The sequence below is a fragment of the Procambarus clarkii genome, chromosome 13 (genome assembly GCF_040958095.1).
Source record: "Procambarus clarkii isolate CNS0578487 chromosome 13, FALCON_Pclarkii_2.0, whole genome shotgun sequence".
In the NCBI taxonomy this organism is placed as follows: Eukaryota; Metazoa; Arthropoda; class Malacostraca; order Decapoda; family Cambaridae; genus Procambarus; species Procambarus clarkii.
Genome location: NC_091162.1, coordinates 12,473,340 through 12,494,807, shown reverse-complemented (window position 1 = coordinate 12,494,807; position 21,468 = coordinate 12,473,340). Strand labels below are relative to the sequence as shown.

General features: G+C 38.7%; 1 non-coding gene across 1 annotated transcript; it reads right to left on the bottom strand.

The window, feature by feature from the left end:
- Nucleotides 1-9,204: 9,204 nt before the first annotated feature.
- Nucleotides 9,205-20,534, bottom strand: LOC123757189 (uncharacterized). Its single transcript, XR_011228359.1, has 6 exons — nucleotides 19,873-20,534; nucleotides 18,729-18,965; nucleotides 17,793-17,932; nucleotides 15,515-15,593; nucleotides 14,966-15,151; nucleotides 9,205-13,116 (listed from the first exon to the last, which is right to left on the bottom strand). It is a non-coding gene; the product is annotated as an uncharacterized protein (transcript).
- Nucleotides 20,535-21,468: the final 934 nt, after the last annotated feature.

The following is a 21,468-nucleotide window of genomic DNA, read 5'->3' as shown; positions in this document are numbered from 1 at the left end:
GGCTAATTCGGTTATATGTAAGTGACATTATTTCAGTATAAAATTATGATAGAAAAAATCTCCAGGAATGACCGGGGACCTTTGACAAGCTACTGGCTTCCTGTCCCCGTCGAGGCCACTATAGGGAGATAGTGGCGTTGAGATACAGTCGGGTAAGTAGGAACTCATAATTCTCAATTCTTTCACAGACAGGTGACATACTTCTATGAAGTGTGTCATCTGTCTGGTAACATACTTCTATGCTTCATACAACATAATGCCCCGTGAAGCCTCCACGTTGTCTCCCTGAAGCTACCATGTTATCACTATGAATCTAAACAAAGTATTATTATACAGGTGGTCATAAGGTCATATGACACAAAGAGGTCATCTTGAACCCCGTCATAAAGTCAATATGATTCTCCCGCAAAATTTATATGACTCCAGCATAAGGTTGCCATTGAAATTGAAATTGAAATTGAAATAAGTTTATTGAGGTAAAATACACACAAAGGGATGAGGTAGCTCAAGCTATTCTCACCCCATTCAGTACAACGTGTTAATATATACATAGACACACATCACAAATAAACACATTACCAAACATTCTGAGAGGTAAACATATACATTTCCTCCTTCACAAGTAGTATGGTATCAGACGTACACACAAATACTTTTATGACCTAGGTATACTGTATAGACAAATTGCAAGACACCTGCAGATAATTCAACAAAATATTACAATCTTGGTGCAAAATTCTTATATCTCTCAAGAATATCATCAACCTTTCCGTTGTGACACATCCAGGCTATTTGTTCAGGAACAGTCCTTATCTCAGTGTTTCTATATACACTAATCAACGGACAATCAAGAATATAATGGGCAAGGGTGTGAGACCTTAACATACCACATAGTTTACACTTCGTGTCATTACCATGAACATCTATCCCATATTCCCAGTAATATTTGTACCCAAGCCTGAGCCGCATGTACACAGAGTCACTCCAAGCATTTCTCCTTTTACCATAAGTGAAATGGGTGTTTTGACTCACATACATGTAGTGTTGCATGGTTTGACTACTCTCATACATTATCTCTCTCCTCTCCACTCCCGCCTGTGCCTGAATATTTCTGATTTTGCTTCTTATTTGTCTCATTGTGAATTCACATTCAATGTCAACTTGTGGTTTTGATGTGGCACGTTTGGCCAAGTCATCCGCCACCTCGTTGAGCACTATTCCAACGTGAGATGGAATCCACATGAATTTCACACTATAACCTTTCAGCTGTATCTCAGTTATTCTTCTCTTACAGTCCTCCACTATAGACATGAAGACTGGGTTTCGACTGTTTAAGGACTCCAGTGCTCCTCGGCTATCGACAAATACAAAAACATTTTTGTCGTCATGACGTACTTCCTCCAAACACGCCAGAATGGCCTGCAGTTCAGCTTGTGTGGATGATATATAATTACTAAGCCGGAGTTCAATTATCCTGTCCACAGTCCCAAACTCCGTATAATCCCTTATTAGGACACCACACCCTGCCCTGCCATCCTCCGCCACCGACCCGTCGCAATATACATGTAAACTGTTGCCTCTTGGTAACCGAGATATCATGCTTCCATACAAACACCGTAATTGTCCCGGTTCATGATGAATCTTTTTCACCTTGAGGGGTACAATTTCGACGTCTATTTTCTGTACTTTCCAGGGAGCAGACATATTACACTTTCGAGAGGGTTTACAGCAGTCAAGTACGTCGTATTCCCTGAGGTCATGAGCTAATCCTCTCGTATAGCGTGTCTCCCTCAGTTTCCTGGAAGTGTGTACGTCACTCAAGCAGGTCTGAACGCTCTCAAACAGCTTATCCCCTCCTTTTCTCCGCATGAAACGAATAGATACTCTAGTGTTAATGTCACGGACTCTATCACACACACTCTGTAAATTTAATTCCATTCTCATTATTTCAATCATTGCATTTCTTTGACATCCAAGAATAATCCTCATAGCCTCGTTCTGTATCAGCTCTATTTTTTGAATTCTGCCTTGGCCTGTGTAAGACAATACGGGTGCTGCGTAGTCTATCAGGGAGCGAACAGTGCTTATGTATAACATCCGCAAGATAGGTACCCCAACACCTTTACCAGAAAAAGCCAGTGCTTTTAGAGGATGCAGACGGGCTTTACATAAGGTGCTGATATGATTTATTTCAGCATTTTTACTCTCACATGTGTATCCAACATACATGCCCAGATACTTGTACTTCTGTACACGGCTCAGTTCCACACCATTTAGAGTAAGTGTTATATTTCTTCGTTTCCTATACTCGTATTTGGTTTTATCTGCATTTATAACTAAGCCTAACTTGTGACAGGTTGTACCAAGTATGTTAAGAGCATCTTGAATTTTGTTCCCAGAAGTGCCTTGTATAAGAATGTCATCAGCATATATGATCGTCGTGACCCCTGGAGGATACATCTCTGATGCTAATCTGTTCATTAATACATTGAATAAGGTGGGACTTAATACTCCCCCTTGTGGGGTACCTAACTGAAACCTCCGTTCCTCAGACATGTATCCCTGGTAATACACCTGACCTTTTCTGCCTTGCAGGTAATCCCTTATCCAGTGTAGCAATCTCCCTGTTATTCCCAGATTGGCTAATTCGTATAAGATTACTTCCCCATTGGCTTTATCAAACGCTCCTTGTAGATCAACAAAAACTCTACAATTGCCATTGATGTCTGTCAATGCCGTGATGACTCTACTGTTTCGTGAATCATGAGGTCGCTGCAAGTTTAACCCATGAAACCGCCTACCCGCCGAAGCTGTAATTGCCAAAACTGTTATTTTTTTATAATCTACCTGGAACCTCAAGATCCTCACGGCAAAAGGAGGGACCTTCGACAAGCCGCCGGCATCCTGTCGTTGTCGAGGCCACTAGGGTTAGTGGCCCTCCGGTAACTCCCAACAAATATATCATGAGGGTATAATACTCTCCAAACATCCATGAAAAGATTCGTATTATATCATTATTAGAACAGCACATTGCGCCTTTTGGTAATATTTATAACAGTAGACTTCGATGACATCATTCTCACACGCTTGGAATGTGGGTGTGGAGTCTGGGAAAGACGGGAGGAGGAGGTAGGAAGTATACGGAACGACTGGATCCACCTCTCATGCATGTAGGAGTTTTTTTTTTGTCGTACCAGGCAAATGCGGAAGGTTTAGAAGATATGCGTCAAGGAGTTCCCCGTCGCTGAGGCGCCGTCGAGGGGTCTCTTCCCTCCCCAACAAGCTGTATACATATAGCCAACGCGAGGACAGGGACAGCTTCACTACGTCGAGGCAGCGCGAGGGACACTGGTGGCTCTTGCTTGTTGTAGTTAAACCGTCTGAAACAATAGTACATTGTTTAACGGAATTGCAAGACAGATATATTCATTTGATCACTCCAAGAAGCAAGGAACGCGTGCTCATCTTGCTAGGACACCTGTAAAATAGAAACTAACCAAGATTCCAGGCCCAAACAAATTACAAAATCAATCACAACCCGAAGTTCAGCTCGCACTCCAAGATGGATTTCGAATACGATCATATCCAGCCTTCTTTCGGCATGGGTGTCTCGTCCCTGGAGGACAGGGATATAGATGATCTGTGTCACACTTATCTAAGTGACGTGGATCCGTCAGACTACCCAGAGCATCAGCACTTGCCCAAGCTTCCCGTCACCGACTTGACAGGAGAGGTAAGCTGTCCGGCTATTGTCATTCCTTTGTCTATTTGCTTCGATTGAATGTAGTCCCAGTATAACATGTTGGTCCACTACAAATCTAATGAGTTTGATCTTTTAATGCAAGTAATTTTCGTGGTTACACGGACAGGTTGTACAGCTACATGGAAAAATGCAATAAAGTTTTGCCGTCGTAGAGTTAAATAAACATAAACATTACAATTTTATTTAGGGAAAAGTACATACATACATACATACATACATACATACATACATACATACATACATACATACATACATACATACATACATACATACATACATATATAATAAGGATACAATCAGACAGATGGAATCAAAGATAATCAATGTACATTGCTTAAAGTCACTAATACGCAGAACGTTTCTGGCACAATGTGGGAAAAACGTTTCATATTTTCTATGAACACATTCCTTGGACAGAGACAAGTATGGTTGATACAATGGATTACCTCATGTTTACAATTTGTTAGGAAGTCAATGAGTGGTTGAGAGCTGATCTGCCGGAGCGGTGGGACGACTTCGACCTCTCCCGACCGAAGGCCATCTCCGACAACGAACTTCTTCCTCTCTCTCAGCCGCAGCTGCGCAGCTTCTTCGACGACCACTGCGATACTACACTGTACCAGCAGCTGCACTTCCTTAGGGAAAGTCAAGGTGAGTTTTGGTGGGTCCAGGAACTGTTAAGGCAAGAGCTGCTTGGTTCAAGATCTCTTGGGAGGACTTATACCTCGAGGAAAAGCAAAAATTGTGCACCTCATTCTCATCCTGTGAGTGATAGTTTATTGTGCTCGCCTAGTTGTACTCTCAACCGTCAATCTACTGGTGTACAGATTCCTGAGCTTCTCGAACTCTATCATATCTACATTTGAAACTGTGTATGGAGTCAGCCTCCACCACATCACTGCCTAGTGCATTCCATTTACTAACTACTCTGACACTGAAAAAGTTCTTTCTAATATCTCTGTGGCTCATTTGGGCACTCAGTTTCCACCTGTGTCCCCTAGTGCGTGTGCCCCTTTGCAAAAGGTAAATTCCTGTAAACTCAGGTAATACAATAATTATCATTAATTATAAATATAACTTTTTATTGCAAATGGTATTTAAAAATAACTATTTTAAGGCACTTTGTTTACACTTGAATCAGTTCAGCGCGTGACTGTTACTTCTACAGTATTTCGTTATGGCTTCACAGGACACCAGAGCGAGTTACAGCAGGAAGCAGCCGAGGACGAACTCAGCTGGGTTTCTGACTCTCTAAACGTCTGCATGAACTGGAGAACATTGAGGCATGATCTGGACGACCTGGACCAATATCTGTCTGAGGAACCATGGCCTACGCCAAATGAGATTCCCAAAGACATCCAACAAGAACTATGGGCATCGGTGCTCGACAGAGACTGCGACACCCAGGAGTCGTGGCCTCAGCTTGGTGCAGGTACCTACGACTCCGAAGGATCTTGGTCCAAGCAAGATGAAGGTACCAACGAGCCTCAAGCTTCTTGGTCCCAGCTTTGTGAAGAGGCCTTCGAACCCCATGAGTTGTGGTTGCAGCCTGGTGACGGTGTCTCAGACACTCCCCTCTGTAGTGCTTATAACACCATGGTAGAAGAGCTATCGGAACTTGACCTCCGGGAGCAGTTTGTGCCTATTAAGTGTGGTAAGGATCTTTATCGCTATATTACTGTCTTTTTGCATACATGACTAATCTGAGGTTTGAGAATCTAATGCGTTAAAGCCGTTATGACTGAACACTACATTTGCTTGTTGCAGAAGTTCCCAATGCAAGCACGGAGAAGTCGGAAAGCGATTGTAACAGAGACGGCGGTGGTTTGGACCTGCCCTACGATGAACTCCTGAAAAAGATTCCATCTAGGACCCGGAAGCGAGGTAAATGTTCCCTCGTCCTTGCTAATGATTAGAAAGACGTCCATTGGTCTATCCTATAGTCAATCCTCCCACCGATACAACTTTGAATAATTAAACTCAAGAAATTTATGTAATAATAACAAACAGTTGCTTCGTGTGCTTATAAACCATCTTTACCCGTAGTATTTGAACGCAGACAGTATGTAACTTTAAAGTTTTTATAATGTATGTGTCTCAACACAATAAAACTACCCCTCAAAGAGGTTGTCATAAGCGTGTTGTCTTAGCGCCTCAGGCGACGTTCTTCTTTCATTTCGTTAAAAAGCTCTTTCAAATTTCAGCGTGACTTCGCTTATTGTAATCAGTATAGTTAACATTTACTAGATAATCAATAAATTATTTAATTTTACAATGTAGGCATATAGTTTGATCATTGCAGTGCGTGGTCCCAAGAGCTGGGAGTTTCTGATGAGACTACTGGCAGATACTAGGTATAACCCATCACTGATTCGTTGGGAGAACGAGGCAAGTGCCACCTTCCGCCTGATCCAGCCTGCCTTCATCGCTCAGGTGTGGGCGGCCAGGTCACCAGACAGAAAAAACTTGTCTTATAATAACTTCGCGCGCGGCCTCAGGTGTGTACAAACTAGGTAATTAATACCCAGTGTTTTTTCATATCTATAATTTTATCTCTCCATTCCTTCCACCCATGTAACCCACGTTTCCCTTTCTTCACTATGTACAGACACCACTACACCACTGGTGCCCTTCAGCCAGTGATGGAGAAGCAGTTGGTATATAGGTGTGGACCTCCAGCCCTGGAGTACTTGAGGGAATTGCAGGAGAAGCAAAAGCTCTTCTGATGCTGGGAGAGTTGAAGAACCAACCTCACGATCCTCTACCTGCTCTGGAAGGCGCCAGAAGAGGAGATAGACGGGTCAAGATAAAAAAGAAAAGATGAACGAGGAAGGAGAACGAGGTATAAAAGAACGATGGTCACAAGAAATTTGTAATAGAACTAAGAAAAAATAGAGGATAAGCGGCATCGACCAATTACTGAAGTAAAAATACTGCTAGGAGGCAGGACAAACATGGAAATGCTGCCAAGAGGACAAGCAGCGGGGAATATTGCAAGGAGGACAATGCATAGGAAAATGCTGTAAATACAAGCAATAGTGAACTGATGGAAAAATAACAAGAAATAGAGAAATGCTGTGTAAAGTAGTTGATTTGACTACAGAATTACGTTGTCTAAACTTCTTTTAGTTACCCGGACATGTTGGACAATAAACACTGTGGTAACTAGATATATATTTGATGTAAATGGTTATAGCTGTGATTGTTGTGTGGTAAGACAGCATCTTAACAAGGCGATCCGTATGGCGAGACTAGTGTGCAGCTGGTGACTAACTGTCAGTCCGGTAGGTCAGCTAGGTTTAAGGTGGATCAGAAAATGAGTTGTGGTGATAATACTCTCGTTACTAAGCCTTAAGACTGAAGGAAAACCAAGATATCCAGTGGGTGAGCATGAAGTGGGTACAGTTAAAGAACAAGTTGAAGGGAGGAGGCGCTGAAGTAGGAGGAAAAGTCCCAGGGCTTGACATCAACTTCTCGACAGCTTGACGGACTAGACTGAGCGACGGTACAGGAGGCTAGTATGTGTAGAATTTCTTTCTTCATACTTGGTCTTCCTTTTTGCTGTAGTTCTTCATTCTTGATGATTTTAGCTTCGTTGTAGTTTATTTTTTCTGCTTCTCCATGGTTTGACTTCTCGTAGTTACACTGTTGTTGTCTCTGTCACTTACGTTTAGGTCTTGGCGTAGATCGTTGTTGCTACCCCATTGCTGAAGCAGAAGAATGGTACATCAAGGTGTTTAGCTGTGACGTCAAGAGTTAGTGTTTGAGGTTTTCAGCTTGCCCTTTCCTGTTGCTGAGTTTAAGTTTTATAGAGACAAAGTCAACTTTACGATAGACTTCTCTTTGGGTGCTAGAGAATATTCTTCTGTAGGTGCAAGCTAGAGACTGCTGCGTATCCGCAGGCACGAATCTCTTCTCTTTCCCTCATAGCCTCATAGTTGTTGAGATCATTTTTAGATGTCGATGTTTCAGATTTAGATAGCATATACTTCTATGGTACGGTTGACTGCAACGTAAAATCTACGGCAGAACGCTGGGTTTTTCAGTGGAGTCGATGGTTTCCACTTATTGAGAAACTTAGTTGGCGAGGAAGGACGCTGCATATTCCAATTTTGGTTTCACAAAAGTCATGACTTTTTTTAACATTTCACTATCCATGTATTTAAAAACAATTTTAAAGATGGAAAGCATGGCATAGGTTCGTTGCAGAGTGTCCTTTGTGGCCTCGAGTGACAGTTTACTATTCAGAACCACTCCCCCTAGATCTTTCATTGTCAGAGTTCTTTAATGTCGTTTCACATAATTTGTTGGTTGTGTGTGGCCTATTGTATCCTCTTCCACAATCCATAACGTGGCATTAATTCACATTGAATTCCATCTGCCAAGTGTTGCTCCATACTTATTTTATCAAGTCAGCTTGAAGGGCATGACAAGTGTCATACCCTTCACTCTCTCACTCATGTGTGAGAGTGTAAGCATATATATTTATTTAATATTGGTCAATGAATCTGTATAATTTTAACTGATTGTCCATGTTTTATCTATATATGATTACATCTAATTAGATATCTTACTCTCTGCCTGTTAATCTGACTATAGTGTTCTTTTAATCCAGAACAAATTTAGGTTACATTATTTTTTGAAATATTTATGTATTATTTATTTAACAAATGATCTGTATACTTGCAGATTAACTAAGAATGAACATGCAAATGAGGCCCCATTAGGGCAAGATGCTCAAACTTTTACTCATAGTACAAATATTTGTTGCCAATAAAAATAGTTCGTTAAGATTCTCAGAATATATTAAAAAGTACAACCTAGAATGTGACATTTTGATTTATCCATCAATTTATGCATGAATTTTCTCTACATGTTTTACATTCGTCTTTCCTGGTGAAATGAAGTTGAAAAATTAACTCGCTAAAGTTCACTTTACACTTGTATTGTTCTAGTGCTAAATTATGCATTTCGTTGAAGCTCTCAACATCTTTGGAGGCAAAGGGGAAGTAAATATAAATAAAGAACTTCAAGCAATTGCATCATTTTCTAGTGCTACATAGTCTTCCTGGCTTGGTGCCTGCTTTTGGTAATTAATTACCTGAACTTGTGTCAGTGGATGACAGCAAGAGTGCACTGTCACTAGCTAGGGGTACAGGTTTTTATCAGTGTTGTTCTTTGATACCAATTTATGGGAAATAGTTTTATAAACTTTATATGTTATCCTTGTAGTACATTTTCATATTATTCTTGTAGTACATTCATGCCTAGTATAGTCTTTCTATAACACACATTAATGTATTTAATAGCAATTAAATACATGACTGAGGCTATAAAACATTCTAGTACAGTATTATTTAAGAACTAAAGCATGACGGGTCTTTACTAAACTAAATAATTTTGTAATAGTTTACCGATGAGACCAAGTGAAACTCAAGAGCTGTTGTATACTGCCTTTAATGCATTTTCTTATCTGTTTCCAGATAATTTTGGATTATTGGATTATGTCATGGTATTATGTCCAGAAATATTAAACCTAGTAACAAAAACTTCAAATGACAGGGTAAAAATATTTTACAATAATTCTAATCAAACTGACATGCTTTCACTTAACATGTTGCAACCTTCTGAATAGAACCAACACAATTTACACTACTATAAATGTCAGTTAACGGATTTATCCTGCATAACCATACAATTCTTGATTTTTTTGTTTTTTTAAATATTGTACTGTAAAGATTTTATTATAGTGTATAGTTACCAGGTTGCATCTTGGGGGATACTTTTTTCCACACGCATGTTATTCAAATAACACAAGTAAATACGAGGGAGATAGAAATGGTGGTGGCAAGTCTGCTGCACATGCTCTGCCAAACCTAACCTGCCCTCACATAATAGGGAGCACTAGATCTGACAATAAATTTATTTTGTAGGCTGGTAAACCAGCTAAATTTTTATATGAATTGGTATGTGTACATGCTCCAAAAAACTTCAGGTTATCGGTGACGACAAGTTCCATTTGGTTTCACGAATTACAATTATCAGTTTACTATATGATGCAAAATCTTTCTTATACCATTTTTATACAATTATGCATAAATTGGTAATTACAATTAAAACACAATGTAGTTTCCATGTTCAATGCATATTATTTTAAATACAGTACAGTAGTTGTTCAAAACTACTGCATTTGTAAATATTTACTAACACTGATAATCACACACACACTATCTCTGACACCTATGTTGATCTCCATCTGTTAAAGTAGCATCAGTAGACACATTTTTTGCCTAACTATTGATATTTTTGTCTTCTATCTTTGCACTTTTAAATGAGAAAATATGCTATCTGAAATCAAATTGTCACCATCATGTTATGTTCATTTGATGCATGAGTAATGAGGCTAAATTATATTAATGTGTTCATTATGTATTATAGCATACTTTCTCTTAATTTTAAACCCATAATGGAAATTTTTGGGTTAGACAAATAATGTTACACCTCAATGTGTATTTTGAAAACTAGATTTGATCTAAAAATATTAACAAAAATATTTTAAAATATTTGTTGATACTACACACAATGATGCAGTGAATGAAATATCAGTAATGCTAACAAAATTATTTTACAGTCACAAATGCCCTTTTATGACAATTAAGGCAGTATAATTGGCATTAATGACGTGACTGACTGTAGTAACTGGCCACAAAGATAATCAAATTTAAAAACGAAAAACAGATCAGAACAGTGCAATAAAAGTCAAGAGCTGGTACGATTTTAAAGGAATATAAATCTGACTAAATTTCCCGTTCAAATATTCTGAACATGGTGAATGTTCATCACAATTCTTGCACAACCATCTGTTACAAAAGCCAGCTGATAAAATGATACCTAACAACTAGACAAGTTTGAAAGGCAAACTACAGCTATATTGCTTCTTGACATTAGAACAATATTTCCTAATGGCATACTTCACTCGCAAAAACAAAATGAAACCCAACTTGTACATTTAACTGCACATATCATAATAATGTAATAAATGTTATAAACATCAAACATTTGATACATGAAAACATTTTCTATATATAAAAAAACAAAATCAAAATCCAGCAGTGAACTACGATAACTGACCCACTTCATTCATTACTTGCTGAGCAAGGTCAACAGCATGTCAGGTGGTAGCTGTTGTAACATACACTGAGCTAGTCATACAGTCTTAAAAATGTCGCTTTTCGCTCGTAGGCGCGCTATGACCAAAAATGGACGTAATTTTAAATGAAATCGGCTCACGAAAGTGATGTACTGTCCCATTTTCTGTTCGAGTCCTCTGGCTTACTCGGAAAGGTTAGGAGAGGAGACTTTCAATTAACATTTTTCATGTTTTGAAACTTAAGGAGAATTTCCTGCCCACTTAACCTACCAGAGGACCCTTAACTTACTGTTTTGGAAAAAAAAAATCCAAAATTTATTTTCTATTTTTTTCATTTTCAAATTACGTCCATATTCGGTCATACAGGCAAACGGCCAATTCAGCCGTAATTTGTAAGAGGACAGGTCGAGTCATAATGGTAGCTGTTATAACATACACTGAGCTAGTCGTGATCTTCTGTTCAGAGCAAATCCGTATTCTTGTGCAGATACAATCGTTCTCCAAAATATAGAACGGCATTAAATGGCATATTATGTCCACTAATGCTTATGAGCAATTACTGCACATGCACTCAATGTGAGTGATTGTGGTTTAAAACAAATGAGAACCATAGTTAAAATCATATCGAGTATAATTTCATATAATAATCATCAGAGGAATCTGCCAAACAGACCATTAAAATATTATGATAAGTTTCATGAAAAATCAAATATAGGGGATCTTCAACTGGGAAAAATAAGGTAATAGGATATTAGATACACAGTACAGTATATGCAAAAATGTTTAAAATAGCGCAAATTGGAGATGATTAAATATAATAGAACATAAACAGCCATGATAGGATATGTGGTATTATAGCATGTACAAAAAAGTGGTTATGCAGATGCAGCCTTGTGACATGACTACCAGACAAGGCTTATGAGGTACAGTGGGCTGGTTATCCCACAGTCATAGAGAGCTAGCCCACATTTTCTGAATGCCTTCTATTACAATTAAGAATCTTAGCCTAAGTGCAATAAAGCTAAATAATTATTACATATCTCACATTTTCATTAACCTAAGTTAATCTCTGATCCCCATATGGCCCTCATCTCATTGGTCAAACCAAACTCTCTCCTAGTTTCCTGTAGGCCTGCATGAGCATTTGGGGACCTGGTATGATCTCGAGACTTACCAGATCTTCAGTTCAGGGAAGCTGCTGTGGTTAAGAATGATATTTTTCTATATAATCACGGGGCTCTAGATTAAAATAATGTTCATCTTTACCTGACTGATGTCTTTCTTAAAGCACCAGATAAGCTCTCCTGATTTGTTCCTTCTTCATCTGAATAACCATCTATAAAGGGGTTTCTGTTTACCCTTGGACGCACAGATGGAGCAAATGAATCAGGGTCATCTCCTTTATCCTTCATTTTTGATTTACTAACATTCATGATGAGTATTGCTTGGTCTTCAATTGAGCATTTTCCATTCATTTTCTCATCACCTTTTATTGGCAACCACTCATAATATGGATTGTATGGTACAGAGTTCTCTGGTGTTGATGTGGTTGGTTGCCTGCTAGAAGCAAGATTAGGGCTTGATGAGGATGTGTCTGGATGAAAGGAACTCTCATTGAAGCTGGAGTTGTCACATGTGCTGAGAGGAGGATACCTCACAATGTGCTCCAAGGGAGATTCCTTAGACAAGTTTGGTTCACTGTTAGAATGAGGTGAGGAAGGTGATGATGGAGGATGTGGCTTTTCAGGGAGAGAAGGGCTGTTAGGAATATGGAAGGGGTGTGTTCTTGATGGTGTTGAAACATCTGGATAAATACGGTTTGGCGAACTGTGTGGGGTTGTAGAAGGAACATTAGGTGTTGAATGCTTTTGAGAGCTAATACCACGATTGTGTGATACAGAGGGCAGTAAGCTAGGTCCTCTACCATAAGGTAAATGCTCTGGCGAGTTTAGAGATGACACAGATGCCCTTGGTGCAGATGGCTCAGCAGTTGACGTGTTAATATTGTAAGGCAGGTTGTGCAATGAACTATTTATTCCATTAAGCTTGGTATTTGAAGACAGATCATTGAGATGCTCAAGAGATGGGGTATATGGCGGTGGTGGTTCTTGGGGCATTGGTGGCATTTGACAAATACTGTTGCGACGATAAGCTCGCACTTGCTCCTTGGCATCCTGTACAAATTTTTTTGCAGATCCAGCACCTGAAATAAAATTATTTTGCAATACTTAGAAAAATATGACATGCACAATATGCCTATATTATTATGCTGGTAAATGATAAATCTTTCTGGTGTTTGTGTTAATAAATTTTCATCTTGCTTATATTTCACATTTTAGCAGTATACAAGCAAGTATGGTATGCTGTTGCCATGAAATTTAATACAGGTATATCAGAGTGAAAAAAATAATAAAATGCACACTTTGGTATTATATGGTATAAACATTATTAGTCAGGAATGATGATAAAAAGATGTGGGGTAAAAGATGATGAAAGATGTGGGGTAAAAGATGATGAAAGATGTGGGGGTAAGTAACTATTTCTTTGCTGGCCCCTAAATAGCTTTCCTGAGACTTCTAGTCCTACTGTGAGGGGGTATGCGTAATGACAGTATTTTTCTTGTGAGAGTATGGTCTGACCACTTGTTATTCAAGTTTTTTTAATACCTTTTTTTTCTGATATATCATTACTTGCAAGTTGAAGCTATGTTGTGCACAATAGTCATATAGGTAAATCAGACAAGGAAAAAGAGGAACTTTCTTACTGCGGGTAATAAGGCTGAGTTTTAGTAAATGTAATCGTCACTGGGAAGAAAAATAGCTGGCCGAGGAGGATGACATTGTTAACAGTGCTGCTGCTGACAAAATAAAAAAGCAAAGGAAGCAGATTATATAGTTTGTGAATAACATGGAGGGCAGTTGTGGAAAGAAGCTATAAAAATGTTGAACTTCCTAAGCATGAGGATCTGAATGAAGTTGTTTACCAGTGAATTATGCAGCTGGGAGCTGACTTTTGGTGGTGCACAAATTTGTAGCTGGAAAGAATGGCATTAGGCATGGGCATTGAAGACTTCAAAGTCAGCCACAGTGACTGCAGAAGTTTATGAGGCATGTTTTGCATTCTATTTTTGGGGATATATTTAAAACCTTATACATGTACACGTATTACAGTATATTCTTTGTTATACTTTGTCATCCATTTATATACTTCAATCATAAGGTTTTAAATACAGTATATCCACACAAAATGGCATAGAAACGATGGATATAAATTAGAGAAGTTTGGATTCAGGAAAGACTTCATTTAAAGACTTAAATACCAGTTTGGAAGCAGGTTTTTTATGTGGAACAAATTATCGGAAAACATAACAGGCATGGGATAGTTGAATTGTTTCAAGCACAAGTTAGACATGTATATGAATGAGCTTGGGGGGAAATAAATAGGAACTGCTTCAACTGTGTCAACAAAATTATTCGCACACCCTCCGTCATGGGTCAATGGCTAAAGAAGAACTTTCTCAAAGGATAATGAGGGAGGGAGAGAGCTAGAGTGTATATGTCAGTGTTGCCTCACCCACCTTGATCACACCATGATTAAGTATAGCCAGCAGCAACAGCATTTTCCCATGTCGGGTAAATTTTCTATCCAATGAAAATGTTTCCCCTTTATTATTTGCTACAGTATTTTCAGCACAATGGTTGATGAACATCTTAAATGAAAATGGAAAATATCATGCATATATATACAGCACAGTATTGCAATAATTAACAATAAAATGTTGACTGACAAACCTTCTCTGGAATTGGAAGCGAAATTTGTAACATTTAAGACTAGATAACTGAATCACTTCAGTTGACCAAACAACAGTATGCAAAATGCATCATCAGACTGTTGTAGTGATGATGTAAAGTAACTGATATCCATATCAGCAACTAAGTAAACATGTGTAAAGCTTGCCACTGTTCAATAAATTTTTAATTGATAACCCAGACACAAATTTACTTTTTATAATAGAATAGTTTACAGTCTTTAAGAAAAGAACAATAAATCACCTGTGTATTTTACATCTTGCAAGTCCCTGTCATGAACATCTGGCAGCTGGGATGCAATGTTCTGGTGTGCACAAAAGATTATCAGGCACTTTTGGGCAAGCTCACAGTAAGCACCACCAAGCTTTAACAGTCCTTCCTTAACACGTATCATCTTCACTGCCTCATTCTCTCCAACGCGTTCTACCACTGTTGGAGGTAATTTGAGAGCAATTAAACTGTGAGGTTCATCTACTAAAACAAATCACAAACATTATCTGTGGAGTAAAACATTTCATGTCACACCGCTATTAAACAGTAAGTAATGGAGAACACCATAAAAAATATAGTTTGCAATACTGTATTAAAGCACAATGAATGCTTGATATAATGTGACACTGACAGTCACTAAACCCTTACTGTAGTGAAATTTTAATAAGGTTTAAGTAACTGCAATCGGTTTCAGGAAATGTAAGTTGTAAGTACTAATTTCCCTACTACTCTTCAGCAATAAAATTCATAAAAAATATTGTAATTGTAAATAATAAAATGAACAGCTTGCACTGCACTTACCTTCCAGATGAGCCAAATCTCGTGATCTTTCTGCCTGGTTTAATTTTTCCTTTAGCAAACTAACTTCCTCTGCTGGTGCCTAATAAGAAATGAGAAATTTTAATAGTTTAAACAATTGCAATTTATTAAAAACTTTGTAAACAAAAAATATATTCACCTTCAATCTTTCATTCTATTTCTTCTAGTTTTATATTGTTATTATCCACACTTGTGGAGTTAAAGCATTTGCTTTGAAAATAAAGCAAACAGAGGGTAATAATGCACTGTACAGTACAGTATAATAAAACATACCTTTCTGAGGTGATACCTCAGTATCTCTCGAAAGTTTAGCATTGGTATACTAGAGACATTCTGGGGGGGGGGGCGGGTATGCCAGGCTCCCATTATTACTTTGTCTACTTTTTTCTTTTTCTCAACCATCTTGTCATTTCCAATAGGGTGGGGGGGGGGGGGGGTACCCGCCAAACACACACCGAAACTACAACATTGCTACAACGTTCGAACAAGTTTTAACACCTAACCAGTTATAACAACCAATACAGCAAGTTGTAACAACGTTCTAATACATCATAAACACGTTAAGCCAAGATATAACAACTTTATTACAAGTTTTAACAAGCGGAAAATAGAGACAGTTACGGTTTGTGTTTTCAGGGTAAGCACATGGTGATCAAAGATCATCCACTGGAATACTACCACGGTAAACCACCAGTGCAAAAACTAAGTCACAAAACACTTAACCTCCCTCTGAGTAATTTTTGATACAATTCTCCAAAAAACTCTGAAGTGTTTAACAATGTACCGGTACTGTACAGTGTGAGTGTGTTTATATATGCCTGAAAAAACTCTCATACCCAAATACTTATTGACAAAGAAGGCTGTAAAATGCCACAGAACATATACACTTCTCTGAACAAAAATTCCATAAAAATTAGTGTTCTACCTCCTTTATGAGCCAGAATCAAAATCCCACTACATACACTAAGTACTGATGTCAGTGACCAAGTTCCAAAACTCTATCCAGTACAGGGTCAACTCTAGAGAAGTCGACCCAAGGAAGGAACACAAAAACCTGAAAAGATAAGCATCAGGTGTCAGTCATTGCTAGTGGCATAAGAAAAATGGCTCTGAAACAAAGCCAAAGTGGACTAAAAAAAATCCAGGCCCTCAAAATGATTATCACATATAAGTCCAAAGAAATGTAGATACCTATACTGGGAAAGAGAGATTGGTCTCTGGGAGAACCAAGACCATTCAGAGCATACCAGGCAGGAGACTTGGGTGCTTGGGTGTTGTTTGATGCTTTGTGTATTACAAACATTACTCAGAGGGAGGTCTGATGTTCTTTCTGAGAAGGCTTTGAGGTGGCTCCTTGTGGTTAACTGCTCTGGTTAGCTGCTCACCTACCCAATCACACCAGGCGCTTGACAAGTCGTTAAGAGCTTACCAGGGACTACAAGCTAAAACATGCCCCCCCCCTACCGATCCACAGAGCTGGGGATCAGTGATCACCTGCATCATGCTAGCAGCCACCACAAATGTAGGGCAAAACAAAATGGACAACAGCAGCTACTGGACATCAGCTCAGTAGTTCACTCTCTAGTTCCAATAGTCCACCACCAGATGGCAGCACTGGAAGCTAACACAACAGTCGGCAAGCCACCTCAGTCAGTTGCTTTGGGGAACAGCTCCTGTACCTGGGGTCTCTGCTTGGTTTTGATCTTTGGCGTGGTTTGCGATGAACTGGCCCAATGAGCTTGCTACATGTTGATGGTCATTCTTATTGCCTGTCATACCACCTGTTGGGATGGTTGACCCTTTGCCCCTTGGGGTTTGTGACATCATCATGGCATCTGTGTTTTGGCCTGGCTCCCATCCTGGCGGGGAGGGGGGAGGCAGCATTTCATACTTGAATGCTCTAACCTTCTTAACAAAGGTGACCTGACTTAAGCCTACCCATTTTTCTTTTTCTTACCTTATCCCATTCTTCCTTCATCACATTATTACGCTCATCTCATTCGTACCTTTCATCTTATTCTTACCTTCTAGGAATTGCCTTCTCTTGCCTGCTCATCACCTCACTCTTTCCATATTTATTGCCCCTTTGTTTCCCCTCTCTCCCTCAAATACAACTTGATAATGGTTCAAGATGGGCTCAAATGTCATAGTTTCTCCATCTTCTGATGTGTGGTTTGGTCATCATATCTTCAGCCACATTATGACTTATCATTTGCAACATAAAACAAAATTAGGTAAATATAATTTACATAAAGAGTACCTTTTTGCTGGCTTTCTTCAACTCCTTTCGTAATTTGCTCTCACGCTGCTCCCTGACAACAAGCATTTCTCTTGCTTGTGTAACATGTTTCTCTCCTTCTAAGATCAGCTCATACTGTGTCCTATACTCTTTCAGCTGATCTGGGAAAGATATAAATATCTTATGAAATGGTTTGTAAACCATTTTTTTTTTTGGGGGGGGGACGGGTAAAACTTAGAATAATTTAGATAACAAATAACCCCATTATCTTTACAGTATACATTAACACTAATACTAAAAGAGACATAATCTAACATATGTGAATATGGTCAAGAAAAATAACTGAAATAAAGGTGATAGATAATGATTACAGATAGACTTATTACATTATGGGATCTATAGTTCTAGCAACAGCATATAAGTAGTTTTTTAACATCAATAACATAAAATACAAAAGAGTAATTCAGTAAAGCTACTAGAACATAATGTAGCAGTAAATTAGTAAAATTTAGAAGGTTATTGGACAAACACTTAAAAATAATCATCATGTAGGACTTGAGTAAGTAATTCTACAAATACAGATACAATTATTAGATGACAATTAATAGGAGAGACTGGTTGGGAGATGTACAACTTTTAATTAAACTTGGGAGATCATTCCACAATCTGGGGGACTAAATTTGTATAGCATTTCTGCTTTGGTTGAGCTTGAATTTAGAATATCAGAGGTACTTATTTCTTGTGTGGTGGCCATGAGTTCTATTACAGCTCTCTAGGTAAAGCTTAATGTCAGAATTGGCACTGCAGTTCAGAGTTTTATAGATATGCTTGAAAAGATGTGACTTGTTGAAACATGTTGAAACATGAATAGAAAATTATTGCATATGTAAAATATGCAAACTCACACACACAAGCAAATACACACACATAAAAATAAGCCAAACATGATATACGTACCAGCAAAGTCCCTCTGAACCTCAGACCAGAGTAAAGTCAACTCTGCCAAGTGGGCAAAGGTTTCTTCAATTGCTCGATTTTCATGACTGCCCCCAGACCAGCTCAGAAGATCCTCAGATGCTGTTGCTTGAGCCTGGGAAAATGTCCTTAAAGCTGGTTCGAACTTCTCCCAACTGAGATATCACCATCTGTAAACTTCCATGGCCACTTGACATGGACCTCAGTCGAACCCCCGACCTTACAATAGGAGAAAAATGTCATTTGGAATTATCCAAAATATACTAAAATGGTATAATTACTGTAGTTTTATAACAATGCTGAAATATATTAATATATCAATATTGTCAATAATATTTAATACATAAAATTTATAAGCCCCTGGTATTTATAACCCACTAATCATGTACAATGTTTCAGGCATAACTTAAGAGTGAATTAAATTTTAAATTGATTGGGTAATAGCTAAAACTTTGACATTCCACTGATGCTAAAATGTGTCATCCATAATTCAACAGTAAACATTCTGATTACACTAAAACACATCATCCATCTTGAAATTTATTATTATTTTTTTTTTTAGCTAGGTTAGGTTAGGTACGTTTCATAATCTGTTGACGAATCGTCTTGTTTATGATGTGACCTGCCTGAAATGACCATACCTCGCAGGAATGGGGTATGGTCGTTTTGGACACGAGCCGAATTCAATGAAGCTCGTTTTCTGTTTGTTAAAATCGTATACAGTTTATTTTGCTAGGTTGTATTGGGGTTTGGTTGGGTTTTGTTTGGGTTGGGTTGGGTTTTGTTTGGTTGGGTTTTGTTTGGTTGGGTTTTGTTTGGTTGGGTTTTGTTTGGTTAGATATTGTTTGGTTGGGTTTTGTTTGGTTAGATATTGTTTGGTTGGGTTTCGTTTGTTTTTTGTTTTTTAGGTTGGGTTGGGTTGAGCTAGGTTTAAAAATCCACCGGCAAATGGTGTTATGTAGGATGTGACTTGTATCTTCAGGAATAGCAGTTTTGGGTACAGTGTGATTTGTCTCGGTGGTCATAATGTAAAGTCCGGAGGTTCTTTGTGAGTGGAATCTCTTCACCATATTCGCCACAACTACACCAATACACCAACCATTAATAACTGGGGTAGCACACCTACCTGCGGATAGCCTTGCTGGCTTTGTCCATCTTACTGGAGAGTAGCAGCAGCGGCAGATGTTGCACGTCTCAAATTACCCCACAGCATCCCGCCTTGTGTTTACCTTTGTTAAGTTTATTTACAGGTACCAGCACGTTGGCGCTCATAGAAAACTGACACTTTTTTTAGGATTAACTTATTTACTTGACTTTACCCAAGGGACACCATTTATCTATGGGGGGGGGACCCTCTCGACAGGGACAGGAAGCTGGCAGCTTGTTAGAAGTCATCATTTGCCATGATTATTTTTTTCCACCGGGGTTATAAAATTTAATAATTTTGATATTTACGACTTTGGCGGGTAGGCGGTTCCATGGGTTTATAACCCTGTTGGTGGAAAAGCATCTTCTGTTTTCAGTCCTACATTGTGGCTTGATGAACTTGAAGCCGTTGTTCCTTTGTGTTAAATGTGACCTTGTGAAAAAGTTGTCTAGATCAACATTCCTTCAAATTATTCAGTATTTTGATAGGGTGCATCTCATCGGAATTGTCATGCGTTCAGTTTTTTGACGTATGTGACGATAATCTCTTTCAAGAGAGATTGAGCCTGCTCTTCCCTACACAATTTACGTCATTCAAGTACAAGATGCTATATTGAAGATACGTCCAGCAGTATCGCCAAACGTTTTGCCCAGGAAGCAAAGGTACCCTTACTCAAATCTCTGAATATGTTAGATATTAAGTCACTGCACATTCTCTCTTGTGTATTATACATATATAAAACGCTGAACTGTAATGCCAATCCTGACCTCAAAAGCTTCATTGAAGGTTGTAACAGAACCCATGAGCACCACACCAGGAATAAATACAGTTTTGATATTCCTAGAGTACGACTTAATCAAACTAGAAATGCTCTACAAATCAAGGGACCCAGAATGTGGAATGACCTTCCCAACCATGTTAAAGACTGTACCTCTCTCAACCAGTTTAAGATAAAAACTAAACACTACCTAATAAATTCCCTGTAACCCACCTCACTCCTTTATTGTCAACCCATGTCTGTTATTTTATTTTATTATTATTATTTTTTTTTTTTAATCAACACTGTTTGTCAACCTATTGTATTTGTGCTGCTTTTTCAGTCATGTTCCCCCTTTTTTTTATCTTTATTTGTATTTGTTTTCAACACTTTTTATTCTTTATGCTCAATTAGTATTAAGTTCTAGATATTAATGTTTTTCTTGCCCGAAACGCATTGCGTAATAGTGGCTTTAGGCATTGTATGTACTAGCTCTATCTTTATATCAATCCATTAATGTAACATCACTTGTATGTATGTACCTTACCTGAATAAACATATTTATTTATTTATTTAAAGCGTACCTTTCACCACCAGACACCGGCTCCCGCCCGCCGTCAAACCAGCAAACTACTCATTCTCCGCCTGCCTGTTCCTGATTGGCTGGTGTGTCGCCGCACCTGCACTCACGTCACTACCCGAGTCGACGTCTGGGCCAGCAGCACGCTGTACTCCTCAGAATATCCCTGTGCTCCTTGGAGTTGACATCTCTCTATAGTAGACTAAGCTCTGGCTGTCGTGTACTACGGGAGGTGGCA